General features: G+C 42.3%; 1 protein-coding gene and 1 long non-coding RNA gene across 37 annotated transcripts in view; both read right to left on the minus strand.

Moving 5' to 3' along the window:
• MAP4 (microtubule associated protein 4) overlaps nucleotides 1-15,626 on the minus strand; it is a 171,719-nt gene that overhangs the window by 72,297 nt on the left and 83,796 nt on the right. The window lies entirely within an intron of this gene.
• Nucleotides 902-3,507, minus strand: LOC146397302 (uncharacterized). Its single transcript, XR_014823161.1, has 2 exons — nucleotides 3,206-3,507; nucleotides 902-2,776 (listed from the first exon to the last, which is right to left on the minus strand). It is a non-coding gene; the product is annotated as an uncharacterized LOC146397302 (long non-coding RNA).

Here is a 15,626-nt window from a genome sequence, read left to right on the forward strand (position 1 = left end):
CTCATTCTTTTAGGGTTACCCCTGTAGGAAACACCTGCACGTAGCACTCCTCTTACACAGGGACTTCTTCCCTCGGTGCTCACTGGCAACCTATGCATGTAAACACATGAGGAGGGCAAGATCTAGCTCAAATCAACCGCTCCATGGCTGGCTACTTCACAGCAAGGACTGAGTCTTCCCATTCGGTATTCCTGTGGTGCCTGACCCAAGATGGTGCCCAGTGATTGGCTGCTGAATGAACAAATGATTGCAATTTGGAGAAAAAAATTCATCTGAAGATAAAAGTACTGGTAACTCTGGTGGGTTTTTCTTGAGATACACCCTAATTAAGATTCTACTCTTTGCAACACCTTTGTTCCACTTAATTTTATTCACATTATATTTTGCTGAATATTTAGATATAATCAGTATATAATTTACTTTTTTTAAATGTTCAGGGCTATTAAACAAAAGAAATTTATGTTAAGCTAAATCAGTTTATTCAAAGACTTAAGCCTGCCTGATCAGAGTAGACTATAACACCTGGGAGTTAAAAAAGCAACCATTAATAATTAGATGAGGACAACAGACATCATAAACCATGACCATCATGTACTTACACCTGTGACATGATAGATAGCTACTCTAAGTACAGAGATATAAAAACTAGGCTCTTTCTTTTGACAAAATAGGAATTAAAATATTCCCTCACAGAGTTCCCTGGTGGCTGAGCAGTTAAGAATCCAGTTAGTGGCTCCAGTCACTGCTGTGGCATGGGTTCGATCCCTGGCCTGGGAACTTCTGTGTGGCATGGGTGTGGCCAAAAAAATTAAAATATTCCCTCAAGATATCAATAACTCGTATTAAACCCCATTTCTATTTTTTTAATTAAAGGTTTATCTTTATTTATGTATTTATTGTCTTTTTAGGGCCACACCTGAGGCATATGGAAGTTCCCAGGCTAGGGGTTGAATCAGAGCTGCAGCTACAGCAACGCCAGATCTGAGCTGCATCTGTGATCTACACCACAGCTCATGGCAAGGCTGGATCCTTAACTCGCTGAGCGAGGACAGGGAACAAAAAAGCGTCTTCATGGGTACTAGTCCGGTTTGCTACCTCTGAGATATGACGGGAACGTCCCCATTTCTATTTTCATATTCTGCTATTAAATAGCTTACAGAAATGGAAGTATTTAAATTATTTTGGTTTAAAGCCAAAAAGATAATTTACAAGTAGCTATAATCAAAGTTCAACTGTGGTAGAAAACACATTTGAACATTAAACTGCATTCATGTTCACAGCCCATATTTCAATGACTTCTATTCATTCTGCCAATTTATTCCAGATAATTATGGATACTGACATTCCAGCTCTAAACTGAAAATAAAAAACCACTTTCCCAAGTAGGGCAAATTATTTAATAATTCATGGATATTTAACATTCTCATTATAGAAAATGATTTGGAACACTAAAAAACACACAATTAAGGAAATTAATGTCCAAACAATTCATTCTCTTCCTGTGGCTGGCTCCCTTATACTCTGAAGGATTTGTCCACACTTTAGTAAAAAGTTGGTCAGCAGTGTGGGTCCTTGGAAAGCTTGGATTCCCATGATTTGGGGCCAGACATGCAGCAAGATCCTCCACCCAAGGCAGCAGAGAGGTATCCAGCTAGACAGAGGAGGAGGTTTCAATCCCTCCTTTCAACACATAAACTGAGACACATTTCTTTCCTACTCTCCCTAAGTACCATACAGTGAAGGAGGCAAGACCAAATAATCTGCCAGAATCCTCTCAGACCTCTGCTTCTTTGGTTTACTGGTACCTAATAAAAGTGTATCACTGCAGGCACTTGATACAGCAGTTTCTTCTCTGCTTGGAAAAAAATGCAATGAAAACTTTTGCACCTCTGTGGTCATAACTGTGGCCCATTCTTTGGAAGGGTGTATTAATAGTACATGCAAACACTACACTAAATCTTCAGAAGAGCGGACCATCAATGCCTTAGCAGGCGACCAATTTTCTCTAAACCAAATGAAAGCATCCTGTGTTGAAGTATAAACTAAAGCAAGTACCCTGGGAGCCCAAGCAGCTGCTATACTTGAATGTTAAGGCAGCAACAATGACTACACTAACTGTAGTATGGATAGGTTCTACTGATTGCTTACAGAAAAACAATGACCAGCTCAGGTCTCCCAAGTGCTGAGAGTTAGCCCGAGAATCAGTTATCATAGCCCCAAAGAATCTCTTATTTCCTGTAACCACAGGTTTAAAATTGGGGAAAAAAAAATTTCATTATAAAGTCTGTTAACTCAGTCTCATCAAGTTTCTCATGTCAAGTTAGGACACTGGCAGGAAAAGAATGGAAGAATGTGACACCTGGAGTGGAGACAAGTGGTTATATTCAAATGAAATTTACAACCATGAATCTCCAAGTCACTCTAGCTCTTACCAGTGAAGGAGCTTGCCTTTGATCCCTGAGGATACTAGCCTTCCTGATTAAAACCCCTGAGAAAATTTCACCTGGGGCACATGCTTTGAAAGAGGATGCTCATTTCCATCATGGCCTACAACAACCACCCTCTGCCTCCTCTAGACCCATAACTAGGGACAAGTCCCAGCAGGCTCAAGGGCAGAATTTGCTAGGCCAAAGTCAATGGGCCACAACCCAAAACTTTAGACCTTTTTTTTTTTTTTTTCTTTTTGTCTTTTTTTTTTTTGGCTATTTCTTGGGCCGCTCTTGCGGCATATGGAGGTTCCCAGGCTAGGGGTCAAATCGGAGCTGTAGCCACCGGCCTACACCAGAGCCACAGCAACGCGGGATCCGAGCCGTGTCTGCAACCTATACCACAACTCACGGCAATGCCGGAGCGTCAACCCACTGAGCAAGGGCAGGGACTGAACCCGCAACCTCATGGTTCCTAGTCGGATTTGTTAACCACTGCGCCACGACGGGAACTCCAAGACTGGTTTTAAGTGCACAGAAAACCGAACAGAAGGTACATAGATTTCCCAAATACTATCCACACTACCACAACCAAGTCTCCCTTTAACATCAATATCCCCACCACCAAGGTACATTGGTCACAATCAATGAACCTACATTGACACATCATTATTGCCCAAAGTCATAGAGTCTACTTTTTGTTGTTGTTGTCTTTTTAGGGCCACACCTGCAGCATATGGAGGTTCTCAGGCTAGGGGTCTAATCGGAGCTGCAGCTACCAGTCTACACCACAGCCATGCAGGATCCAAGCTATGTCTGCAGCCTACACCACAGTTCTCAGCAACACCAGCTCCTTAACCCACTGAGCCAGGCCAGGGATCGAACCCATGTCCTTACGGATACCAGCTGGGTTCATTAATCACTGAGCCATGATAGGAACTCCTTTTACATTTTTTAATGGTTTTAAAAAAATAAGAAAATTCTGTGAAATTCACATTTCAGAGCCCCAAAATCAATGGACACAGATATATTCATTTGTTTAAGTACTGTCTATGGCTGCTTTTGTGCTACAGCAGCAGAGTTAGGTATTTGTGATAGAGACTATATGGCCTGCAAAGCCTTAAATATTTACATCTGGTCCTTTACAGATAAATGCCAAGTCTAGGGGAACAGACACACACCATGATGCTAAAAGAAATAACTTGCACAGGGACAAATATTACAACGTTCTGGTAATAATATATTGCTGGGGAACACATACAGAAACAGATGCTAAGAACATTTGACCAAGGGGGGTAGAATATATTTTTATATTGGGCCTACTGCATTAATACAGGTTCACTTTCTAGAGATGCCAAATTTTATGGGTTAATTTCTGCAGCTAGAAGTGGCTCTAACAGCTCACTCAGATCGGTGACTAAAATTTGGACTCAACAGCGACCTATGTTTAATAAGAAAGAGTTGCCAAAGCTTCTGAAGCAAGATGTAAAGAAGTGAATGCAAAGGATTAGGGAGAGAGAACATTTAATAGATTTCTCATCTATGACCTAAGGTGTACAAGAAGCCCCAGCAAGACACTCCTTTAATTAAGGCACTGAGAAATGTATTAGTCAGGGGGAGCACCTGCATCCTTGAAAAGCTCTGTAGTCTTTTTCCCTTATAGTAAGTACGCCTAAACCCCTAGACCTCACTTGGCAAACTTCATCTGCAAAGGGCCAGACGAAATTATCTATGCTTTGCAGGACATACCGTCCCTGTCACAACTCCCAGGTACGACCATGGTGGGGAGTGGGGGTCATCACTGAAGTGAGTTCTCTGACTCCAATAGGACAGCAGAGGCCGAGTGACAAGGTGGATACATCTACTATAAAAGGAGCAGGGTTGTGGAGTTCCTGTCATGGCTCAGTGGTTAACGAATCCGATTAGGAACCACGAGGTTGCGGGTTTGATTTCTGGTCTCACTCAATGGGTTAAGGATCTGGTGTTGCCATCCGGTGTAGGTCGTAGATGTGGCTTGGATCCCGAGTTGCTCTGGCTCTGGTATAGGCCGGTGGCTACAGCTCCAATTAGACCCCTAGCCTGGGAACTTCCATATGCCACAGGTGCAGCCCTAGAAAAAACAAACAAACAAACAAAATAAATAAAAGGAGCCGGGCTGTATCAGTAATCAGAATGCCTTGGCCCACCAAGAGCTTCAGTGGTGGTTAATTGATCCCAGTATTCCATAAGGAGCCTACTAAAATATGGACTAATTTATATAATAGGAAAAAACTCTACCTCTGGTAGTAATAACTGTTCTGGAAAAGGCAAGAACTCTCATCCAATTTTGGACTCAAGTCAATTCACAAACCCAGAGCCCTTTATGAAGGACTCTGCATTGTTTCCATGAGTACATACTGTGAATCCTCCTCTATGCTTTCCCAAAGGCCATTTACAGGAGTGACTATGAATTAGGGAAAAGGACCTTTTAGGGATTACTATTTCCTGAGGTCCCAAAATGCCAATGTGTCCTACTAGTCAAAAGCTGAGTGGGATTCACCTAGAATATCTCCTCCCTGTCAAGATATTAAACTGAAAGCAATACCCAGTTCCTAGATGAATTAAAGAGATTAATACCACTTTCAAAGACCTGAAAGAAACAAAAGTGGTGCTATCTATCACATTGCCATTTAACTCATCAATCTGGCAACTGCAAAAGTTAGATGGATCTTGGAGAATAACTGTGGACTATCTAAACCATAATCAGATTATTCCTTCTGGCAGCTGATACACCAGGATCTTTCCTGGAGCAAATCAACACAGTCCCAGCACTTAGTTTAGTAAACTGCTACTGACCCAGTTAATGTGTTTTTCCCCACACTCCACTACAAGGACCACCAGAAGCATTTCGTTTTTGCCTGCCTTTTACATGCCTCTGAGTCTTGCCTCAGGGCTACATTAGTTCTCTTGTAATATAACCCACAGTGATGCTGAACATTATGACATTTCAAAAAATATCATGCTAGTCTATGGCATTATGTTAAGTGGGTCTGATTGGTAGGAAGCAGCAAACACAAATGCTTTAGTAAAAACATACACAAACTGGAGAAAAGGAGATAAATCACAAAAATTCAAGGGCCTGTCACATCTGGAACTGACAGCCCCAAACACATCAAGATTCCCCTTTTGAGGTGAATGATAAGTTGCTACGACCTGTATCATCAACAACGAAGAACAGGTACAATGCTTAGTAGGCCTTTTTTGATTTTAGAGGCAACACATACCACACTTGAGTGTATTTCTTTAACCCATTGACAAAGTTACCTAGAAGGCTGACAGTTTAGAGTAGGGACAGAGCAAGAGAAGGTTCTGCAGCAAGGTCAGGTTGCTGCTCAAGCTGCTGTGCCACTTGGGCCTTATGATTCAGCAGATCCAATAACAGCTGCAGTGTCCATGGCAAATAAGATGCTGAATAAGGCCCCTAGGCAGCAAGAATAACAGAATCGGAGCCCAAACCTCTATATTTTTGGAGAAAAATACAGACAACTACATGCCCTAAAAAATTAGCTTAAGGCTTGCTATTGGACCACGGTAGAGAGTAAAGACCTAACCACGGGGTATATAGTGTGATAGTGTAACCATGAACTTCGAAGCATGAGCTAGATGTTGCACACCCCACCCAGATGTAACGGTTGCATGTGGAGCACCAATCAACAAGTAGGAACACATAAAGAGACAGATCTGGATTCAGGGAGATCCAAAGATATGCGTAAGTTACACAAGCAGGTGGCTCAGACTCCCTCAACTGTTGCCCAGTCCTCTCTTCCTCAATTCATGCCAACAGCCTCCTGAGAATTCCATATGACAGCTAATGGAGAAGAAACAACTCCAGTCTGGTTTATTCATGGATCTGCACAGTATGCTTATACAGATGCAATAATACAGCCTCACTGTATGTATGGTGAAAGAAAATCCTTCAAGTAAGTGGATGGAACTTTGAGCAGCACATCTGGTTGCCCCTCTGCCTGGAATGAGATACACTCAGCACAAAGGCACACTGGTTATAGTAAGATATTTGTGTCCCATGTGACAAATCATTAAAGGGCACTCATTGTAAAGAAGCTCTTAATAACCAGGTTAACAAATGACATACTCTATGGATATCATGAGTCTTTTTTGCCCCAGCCACCAGAGTGCTTCTTCAATGGAACCATGAAAAAGTGGCCATTGTGGCAGGGATAGAGGCTATGAATGGGCTCAACAACGTGGACTTGCCCTAAACAAGTCTCACCTGGCTAATGTTACTGCCAACTGTACTTAATCTGCCAAAATCATAGTCCCAAACACAGTCTCCTCTATGGTACCATTCCCAGAGAGACTAACTAGCCACTTCGTGGCATGACTATACTAAACTGATATCCTTGAGATGGGTGGGGGGGATGTGGGAGTGGTTAGACAGGGTAGAGATTTGTCCTCAGAGGACTAGACATGTATTCTGAATAGAGATTTGCCTTCTCTGCCTACATTGCTTCTGTCAGTATTACAAAATGCATGATCCACTGTCATAACATTTCACATAGCATTGCCTCCAATCAGTAAGCCCATTTCGGAGTGCCCATCGTGGCTCAGTGGTTAACGAATGTGACTAGGAACCATGAGGTTGCAGGTTCGATTCCTGGCCTTGCTCAGTGGGTTAGGGATCCGGCATTGCCATGAGCTGTGGTGTAGGTCGTAGATGTGGCTCGGATCCCGCATTGCTGTGGCTCTGGCGTAGGCCGGCAGCTACAGCTCCAATTAGACCCCTAGCCTGGGAATCTCCATATGCCGTGGGAGCGGTCCTAGAAAAGGCAAAAAGAAAAAAAAGAAAAAAACAAAAACGAAAACAAAAAAAACATTTCACAGCAAAGGGGGGAAAATGGGCTCATGCATATGGAATTAACCGTATCACACCTTATCATTCAGGATGGCTGGCCTGATTAAAAGACACACTTGCTTACTAGAGACTCACTCACATGGAGTTCTTGTTGTGGCTTGGCGATTAAAGAACCTATTAGTATCCATGAGGATGTGGTTCAATTCCTGGCCTTGCTCGGGGGTTAAGGATTTGGCATTGCTTTGAGCTATGGTATAGTTTTGCAGACATGGCTCAGATCCTGAATTGCTGTGGCTGTGGCATAGGCTAGCAGCTGCAGCTCCAATTTGACCCCTAGCCTGGGAACCTCCACATGCCGCAGGTGAAGCCCTAAAAAAGACAAAAAGGAGTTCCCGTCGTGGCGCAGTGGTTAACGAATCCGACTAGGAACCATAAGGTTGTGGGTTCGGTCCCTGCCCTTGCTCAGTGGGTTAACGATCCGGCGTTGCTGTGAGCTGTGGTATAGGTTGCAGAGGCGCTCGGATCCGCGTTGCTGTGGCTCTGGTGTAAGCCAGTGGCTACAGCTCCGATTCAACCCCTAGCCTGGGAACCTCCATATGCCGCGGGAGCGGCCCAAAGAAATAGCAAAAAGACAAAAAAAAAAAAAAAAAACTCAGTTACAGTTTCAGTTGGGAGACAAGACCCTAAAAGAACAGGGTAAGGCTCTGAATCAGATTCTCATAGGGTGCTGTCACCTAGACAGCCAAAATAAATGGGTCTGGGAATCACTATTATATTCGATAACCCACTCAATGAATTTTCATTTCCACTCCTGACAACTTTGAGTTCTGCTAGTTTAAGGGTCTTAATCCCCAAAGAGGAAAATATACCTACCAGCATATACAGTGGTTCAACTGAATTAGAAAAGGAGACTACTACCTGGCCATTTTGGACTCATTCCACTGAACCAACAGACAGAAAAGAGGGTTATTCTATTGGCTGGAATGATTGAACCTCACTATCAAAGGAAAGTTGGGTTGTCACAACACAATGAAAGCAAGGAGGACTATGTCTGGAACCCAGGGGATCCTCTAAGGTATCTCAATATTCTATGCCAATAATAAAAGTGCATGGAAAACTAGAACAACTGAAAAAAAGCCAGACTACTGAGGAAATGAAAATTTGAAATTGTGAGAGTTCCCGTCACGGCTCAGCAGAAATGAATCTGACTAGCATCCATGAGGATGCAGGTTTGATCCTTGGCCTTGCTCAGTGGGTTAAAGATCTGGCATTGCCATGACGTGTGGTATAAGGTCATAGATATGGGTCAGATCTGGCATTGCTGTGGCTGTGGCGTAGGCTGGCAGCTATAGCTCCAATTTGACCCCTAGCTTGGGAACCTCCATATGCCATGAGCGCGGCCCTAAAAAGACAAAAAAAAAAAAAAAAAAAAAAAAGAAAAGAAAGAAAGAAAGAAGGAAACAAAAGAAAGAAATGCTGGATCATTTTACCAGGTAAAGAATTTCCACCAGCTGAGGTTCTGGCTGAGAGCAAGGGAAAGAGAAAATGGTAATTGAAGAAAGACTTCACAGACATCATTTCTAGTCTGGTGACTATTTACAGAAATGAGATCTGATGACTTTGTGTTTTTTTGTTGTTGTTGTTATAGTCTGTGCTTATTTATATATTCTCATGATTTTCTTCTTTTCTTCCTTCTTCCCATTATTATACGTTATCAAAGGTTAACTTCCCAAGTGTTCTCTTAGAATATTCAGTGGGACTGTGATTTAAAGAGTGATTCATATATCAAACAATGGAAAGCATGGCTATAGGAACTGAGCGTCTCATTCTGGGGAAAAGGATGAAAGTTGCTTCATCATATGAGAGACAGATGTATCTTGTTAGATGCAACCATAAGAGCTGTTGATATATGAAAACTCAAATACACACAGCAAAGTACACAGAGGGTGCTAGAGGAAGTGGCTCCCCTCTCTGCTTCCTGTGTGCTCTTTCCATCCTCTTGTTCCTGTTGTGTTCTGCTGGTACGCAGAACATCCAGTGGGATTCATCCCAACATGTTTCAGTGGACGCTCCTTTGAGCATCTACCCAAATACTGCCAGTGCTCCAAGCTGGCTTCTGGGCAATTGAGCAGCACCTCCCTGTACAGTTTCCTGTTTGCCAACCTTGGTCTACATCTCCTCAGCAAATAACCACTGAAGACATCCAAGATGAGAAACTGGCTTTGGAGGAAAAGGGAACTCTTTTTTCTTTCCTTTGCACTCTCCCTCAGCCTTAGGGTAGTAATGGCTCCCCAGTATCTGCCATTCCTTTATCCTTTAGAGTTCTCTCTACCTCTCAGTAGTCAGTTCCCTGTTCAAATTACCATGTGGTTTGTCTCCTGACTAAGCCCTGAATGATGCATACTAAGAAAAAAAATCAGTAAGACAGCTAAGAGGTAAATCTAAGAAGTTCTCATTACAAGAAAATCCTGTTAACTAAGTATGGTGATGGAAATTAACTAGAATTGTTGCGATGATCATTTCATAGCATATATAAACATCAAGTTTCTATGTTGCATACCTGGAACTGATGGTGTTTTATGTCAATTATACCTCAATAAAAAGAAAGAACCCATGAGATGGCTTAAATCCACATTATAGGAAAAAAAAAAATGGATAAAAGAATGAGCCATGCTTGGAGTTGTGTGGTAGCTCAGCGGAAATGAATCTGACTAGCATCCATGAGGACAAAGGTTCGATCCTTGGCCTCATTCAGTGGGTAAAAGATCCAGCATTACCGTGGTTGTGGTGTAGGCCAGCGGCTACAGCTCCGATTTGACCCCTAGCCTGGGAACCTCTATATGCCAAGGGTGAGGCAGTAAAATTAAAAAAAAAAAAAAAAAAAAAAAAGAATGAGCGATGTTTAACCAAAAGAAGATAAATCATAAGGAATGTGCTAATCTCTAATTAAAAGTCTATCATGAGCTCAAGAGAATACACTGTATCTCTGCTGCTCAGTATCAACAACAGCAACGGCAGACTAGCTCTTTACTTTATAAGGAAAAACCAAAGACCAGAAATACTAACTTTTATTAACCAGAAAGCAAAACTCAAAAGTGACACTAGGAAGTCTAATGGCAATGCTTTAATTTGCAATTCACATAGCTTAAAGTCTATCTGCCCAGCTCATTTTATTTTATTCATATACATTAAGAGTGCTGCAGTAGAATCTCTGTAGTGAAATCTTTGCTTTGCACCTATCCCAAGTTATTTTCTTAGGACAAATTATTGGAAGTGCTTTTTTTGTGGGCGGCGGAGGTGGCAATGCCCATGGCATCCTGGGCCAGGGATCAAACCCACAGCCACAGCAGTTACAACACCAAAGCCCCAACCACTAGGCCACCAGGGAACTCCTGCTCAGATCACTTTAAATTGTGGTAATCCATTGGAGAATCGGATGTACCAGGCTTCTGTGGTGACAAAGTTCTAATTTTCTCACAAGAAACAAAACAAAAGACTCTTCCTTCAGTTTGCCTGCAGTCTTTCTAAAGTTCTGCCTTCAATTCTGTCCTCTAGAAATAGAGACTCTTCAAAGACAAAGGACAACAAAAGTGCCTTAGTTATATCCAATTAAAATACCATCATTTAAATAGGAAAAGGGGCTGATGGCCAGACAATGATTTCTTGGCAGAAGCACTTACCAAATTGATCCTGTAGGGGCTTTCTATATGGACATTAATCATTATCCCAATATCATCTTACATTTATTAACCCCTTCAACCAGGTAACAAAGCAATGAAAACATTTTTATGGAGTTCCCGTCGTGGCACAGTGGTTAACAAATCTGACTAGGATCCATGAGGTTTCGGTTTGATCCCTGGTCTTGCTCAGTGCGTTGAGGATCTGACGTTGCCATGAGCTATGGTGTAGGTCACAGATGCGGCTCGGATCCCAAGGTGCTGTGGCTGTGGTGTAGGCCAGCGGCTACAGCTCCGATTAGACCCCTAGCCTGGGAACCTCCATGTGCCGAAAAGGCAAAAAGACAAAAAAAAAAAAAAAAAAAAAAAAAAAAAGACAAAAATTTTCTGTGCCTTAATCCAAATAATTCTTTTATTACTAGGTTCTCCTTTTATTTTATTTCATTGATCATTTGTCTTTTCTAGGGCCACACCTGCAGCATATGGAGATTCCCAGGCTAGGGGTCCAATCGGAGCTACAGCTGCTACCCTACGCCACATTCATAACAAGGCTGGATCCAAGCTGAGTCTGCTATCTACACCACAGCTCAAGGCAACGCCAAATCCCCAACCCACTGAGTGAGGCCAGGGATCCAACCCACATCCTCATGGATCCTGGTCAGGCTTGTTAACCACTGAGCCACGACGAGAACTCCACAAGTCTATTACTTAAATTTAAAAAAGGAGTTCCCGTGGTGGCACAGTGGTTAACGAATCCGACTAGGAACCATGAGGTTGCCGGTTCGATCCCTGGCCTTGCTCAGTGGGTTAAGGATCCGGCGTTGCCGTGAGCTATGGTGTAGGTCACAGACACGGCTCGGACCCCGCGTTGCTATGGCTCTGGCGTAGGCTGGCAGCCACAGCTCCGATTAGACCCCTACCCTGGGAACCTCCATATGCCGCGGGAGCGGCCCAAGAAATGGCAAAAAGACAAAAAAAAAAAAAAAAAAAAATTTTTTACCTCAGTGATAATGTTATAGCCACGAAAACATGTTAGATAAAGAGGAAAATGGAAAGTCATTATAAACTTAACACTGTCAGGGATATGAGGGTAACACCAGAGCAAATGGGCCAAAAAGCATATACTGAGGCTTTGCCATGGGAGAAGGGATAGGATATGTCTGTCCTTGCCACATCTCTTAAACACTACAGAAACATAGCAAGCTGTCTATGGGGAAAAGTTCTAATAGGCTCTTTTTTTCCCCCCTTCTTTTTACAGCTGTATCTGTGGCATATGGAAGTTTCTGGGCCAGGGGTCAAATGAGAGCTGCAGCTGAGGCCTAAGCCCCAGCCACGGTAACATCATATCCAATCTGAGCTGCATCTGTGAACTATGCTGCCATTTACGGCAATGCTGGATCCTTAACCCACTGTGAGGCCAGAGGATGCTGGATCAAACCCACATCCTCACAGAGGCAATGCTGGATCCTCAACCCACTGAGCCACGACAGAAACTACCCTGTTAATCGTTAGAGTGACCAGGAACTGTGCTAGAGCACCCCTCCTCATCTGCTAGAGGGGCTGTGCTGCTGCTCCTGCTGCAGAGCGCCCTCCACTCCCCAGCCAGTGGCCCCATCAGGGCATCCTCCCAACCTCTACCCCCCCTTCGCCCACTTAACTTCCATCTTAGCGGACACAACACTGCCAATTTAGAACAGATTCCTTCCTTAGAACTACCTTCAGCTTTTTTATTTAACATAATCAACAAGATTACTCAGTCAATAGCTAGTGCACACCTACACTATGCCAGACACTGGTCTAGGTGCTGAGCCACTGCAGTGACCAAAACAAAAGCCTGCCCTCACATAACATTTATCTTCTGATGGGGCAAGTCAGACAATGAACAAGATAAACAACTAAATGGACAAGTGCCATGGAGAAAATGAAAGCAGAGAAGTAGGGGAGAAAAAGAGAAGGGGTATACTTTTAGGTACAATACAGAAGGTCTTGCTAAGAAGGTGGAGCGTGAACTCTGAGTACATGTGTGGGAAGAACACCCCAGACAGAGAAAACAGCCAGGGCTTGGAGCCTAAGATAGAGGCGCACCTGGCTTGGTAATAAACAGTGCTAAGACCACTAGTGAAGCAAAGTTAACCACGGCCCGCGCGGGGCGGGGAAGGGGGGGTTAGGAGATGTGGCCAGAGCGATGACAGGGGTACCATATGGCCTTGCGGTATCTGGTAAGGACTTTAGGAAATTACTGGAAGATTCTGAGCAAAAGAATAACACGATCTATATACAGGACCACTCAGTGCTTGGGAGAATACACTGTAGGAAGCAAATGAATGCAAAGAGGGAGGCTAATTTGGGAAGTTGTTGCAGGACTCAAATCAGAGAGAGAGCAGTGGGGGTTGGGGGCTGAGGATTGGTCAGGGTCCAGATCTATTTTTCTGACAAAAGGGATGTGGGATATGAGACAAAGAGTGGATGAGGTAAGTCAGACATTCAGCCTGAGCAACTAGAAGAACATTCTATTTCTATTTAAGGAGATGGAAAAGGCTTTGTTGTTTATTTGGGAGGGGGGAGTCAGAAGTGCAGTTTTAGGACTCTCAAATTTGAGACGTCAACTCGACATCTAAATGGAGATCAAGTTCTAATTTCAAATTTCCTCAGTACTCATCCAACCTCCTCATGGAATTTAACCAATATTACATCTGTTCTTACAAAATGTTCTTTAAAACTCTGGTTAGCATTTAAATAATGTTTATATATTTGTGCATTCCTCCCTGAAATTGGACAATTCGAATAAACCCACAAGGCAGCTAATAGAGGCCTGGATATACATGCTTCAGCAGAAAATTATCTTTTTTTTTTTTTTTTAATGAGCTAGCTTTACTTATTTATTTTAGTATTTACTTATTAAGTGTATAGTTTGGTGGCATTAAGTAATTCACAAAGTCATGCAAACATCACTGTCATCCATTTCCAAAACTTTTCTCATCTTGCAAAACTGAAACTCTGTATCCACTGAAAAGTAACTTCCCATTACCCCCCTTCCAATTCCTCTCTACCATCTTTCTATTTCCTGTCTCAACGAAATCTGATTACTTATACGCTGTACCTCATACAAGTAGAATCATCTAAGTGGCATCAGTATTTTTGTGTATTTTATGTACTTTTGTGACTGGCTTATTTCACTTAGCATAACATCCCATCCATGTTGGAGCGTGTGTTGGAATTTCTTTCCTTTTCAAGGCCAAATAACTCTCCATTGTCTGTATACCTCATTTTGTTTCTCCATCGATCCACTGATAGGCACTTGGGTTGCTTCCACCTTTTTTGGCTACTGTGAATAATGCTCTTATGAACACGGTCGTACCAATATCTGTCCTTGTTTTCATGAGTCTATATCTGTAAGTGTGCTTGCTGGAACATACAGTAATTCTGTTTTTAATTTTTTGAGGATCTGTCATATTGTTTCCTATAAAAGCTGCACCAGGCTGCACCATTTTATGTTCCCACCAGCAGTGTACAAGGGTTCCAGTTTTTCCTCATCTTCACTAGCACTTGTTATTTTGTTTCTTTTAATAATAGCCTAGATCCTAATGGACATTAAGTGGTATCTCATTGTGGTTTTGATTTGCATTTTCCTAGTGATTAGTAATGTTAAGCATTTTTTCATGTGCTTACTGGCTTACATATCTTCTTTGGAGCAATGTCTAAGTCCCTGGTTCCTTTTTTCTTTTTTTTTCCTTTTCCTTTTTTTCTTTCTTGTGTGTGCTTTTTTTTTTTAGGGCTGCACCTGTGGCATATGGAAGTTCCCAGGCTAGGGGTCCAATAAGAGCTGCCGCTGCCCACCTACTCCACAGCCACAGCAAAGCAGGATCCAAACCAAGACAATGCCAGATCCTTAACTCACTGATCAAGGCCAGGGATCAAACCCGCATCCTCAAGGATACTAATAGGGTTCACAACCCACTGAGCCACAATGGGAATGCCTCCTATGCTCTTTTTCAACTGAGTTGTTTGTTTTTATGCGGTTGAGTTGTAGGAGTGCTTTATATATTCTGGCTATTAGCCGCTTGTCAGGTACATGTTTTGCAAGTATCTTCTCCTATTCCATGAGTTGCCTTTTTACTCTATTTACAGTGTCCTCTGACAGACAAAGGTTTTTAACTTTGATGGAGTCTAATTTACCTATTTCTACTTTTGTTGCCTGTGGTTTTGGAGTCACATCCAGCAAACCACTGCCAAATCTAATGTCATGAAGTTTTTGCCCTATGTTTTCTTCTGAGAGTTTTATAATTTTAGCTCTTACATTTAGGTCTTTGACCCATTTTGAGTTAATTTTTGTGTTTGGGGTAAAGGGTTCAACTATATTCTTTTGCATGTGGATATCCAGTTTTATCTTTTCCTTACTGGATGGTCTTGGTATCTCTGTCTAAAATCATCTGACATATGCATAAAACCCATATATGCAAGGGCTTATTTCTGGGCTCTCTACTCTATTCTTTGGTCTATATGCCTATTTTTATGCTAATACCACCAGTATTTTAGTAAGTGTAGCATTATAGGAAATTTTGAAATCATGAGGACAAAAAGCTCTAACTTTATTACGTTTCAAGACTATTTTGGCTATTTGGCATCCTTTGATATTCTGTATAAATTTTAGAATAGATTTTTCTTTTCTTT

The sequence above is a fragment of the Sus scrofa genome, chromosome 13, assembly GCF_054392235.1.
Source record: "Sus scrofa isolate SSC_HxYL_T2T_F1_AM1 chromosome 13, Sscrofa_HxYL_maternal_Yorkshire_Landrace_v2.0, whole genome shotgun sequence".
Taxonomy (NCBI): Eukaryota; Metazoa; Chordata; class Mammalia; order Artiodactyla; family Suidae; genus Sus; species Sus scrofa.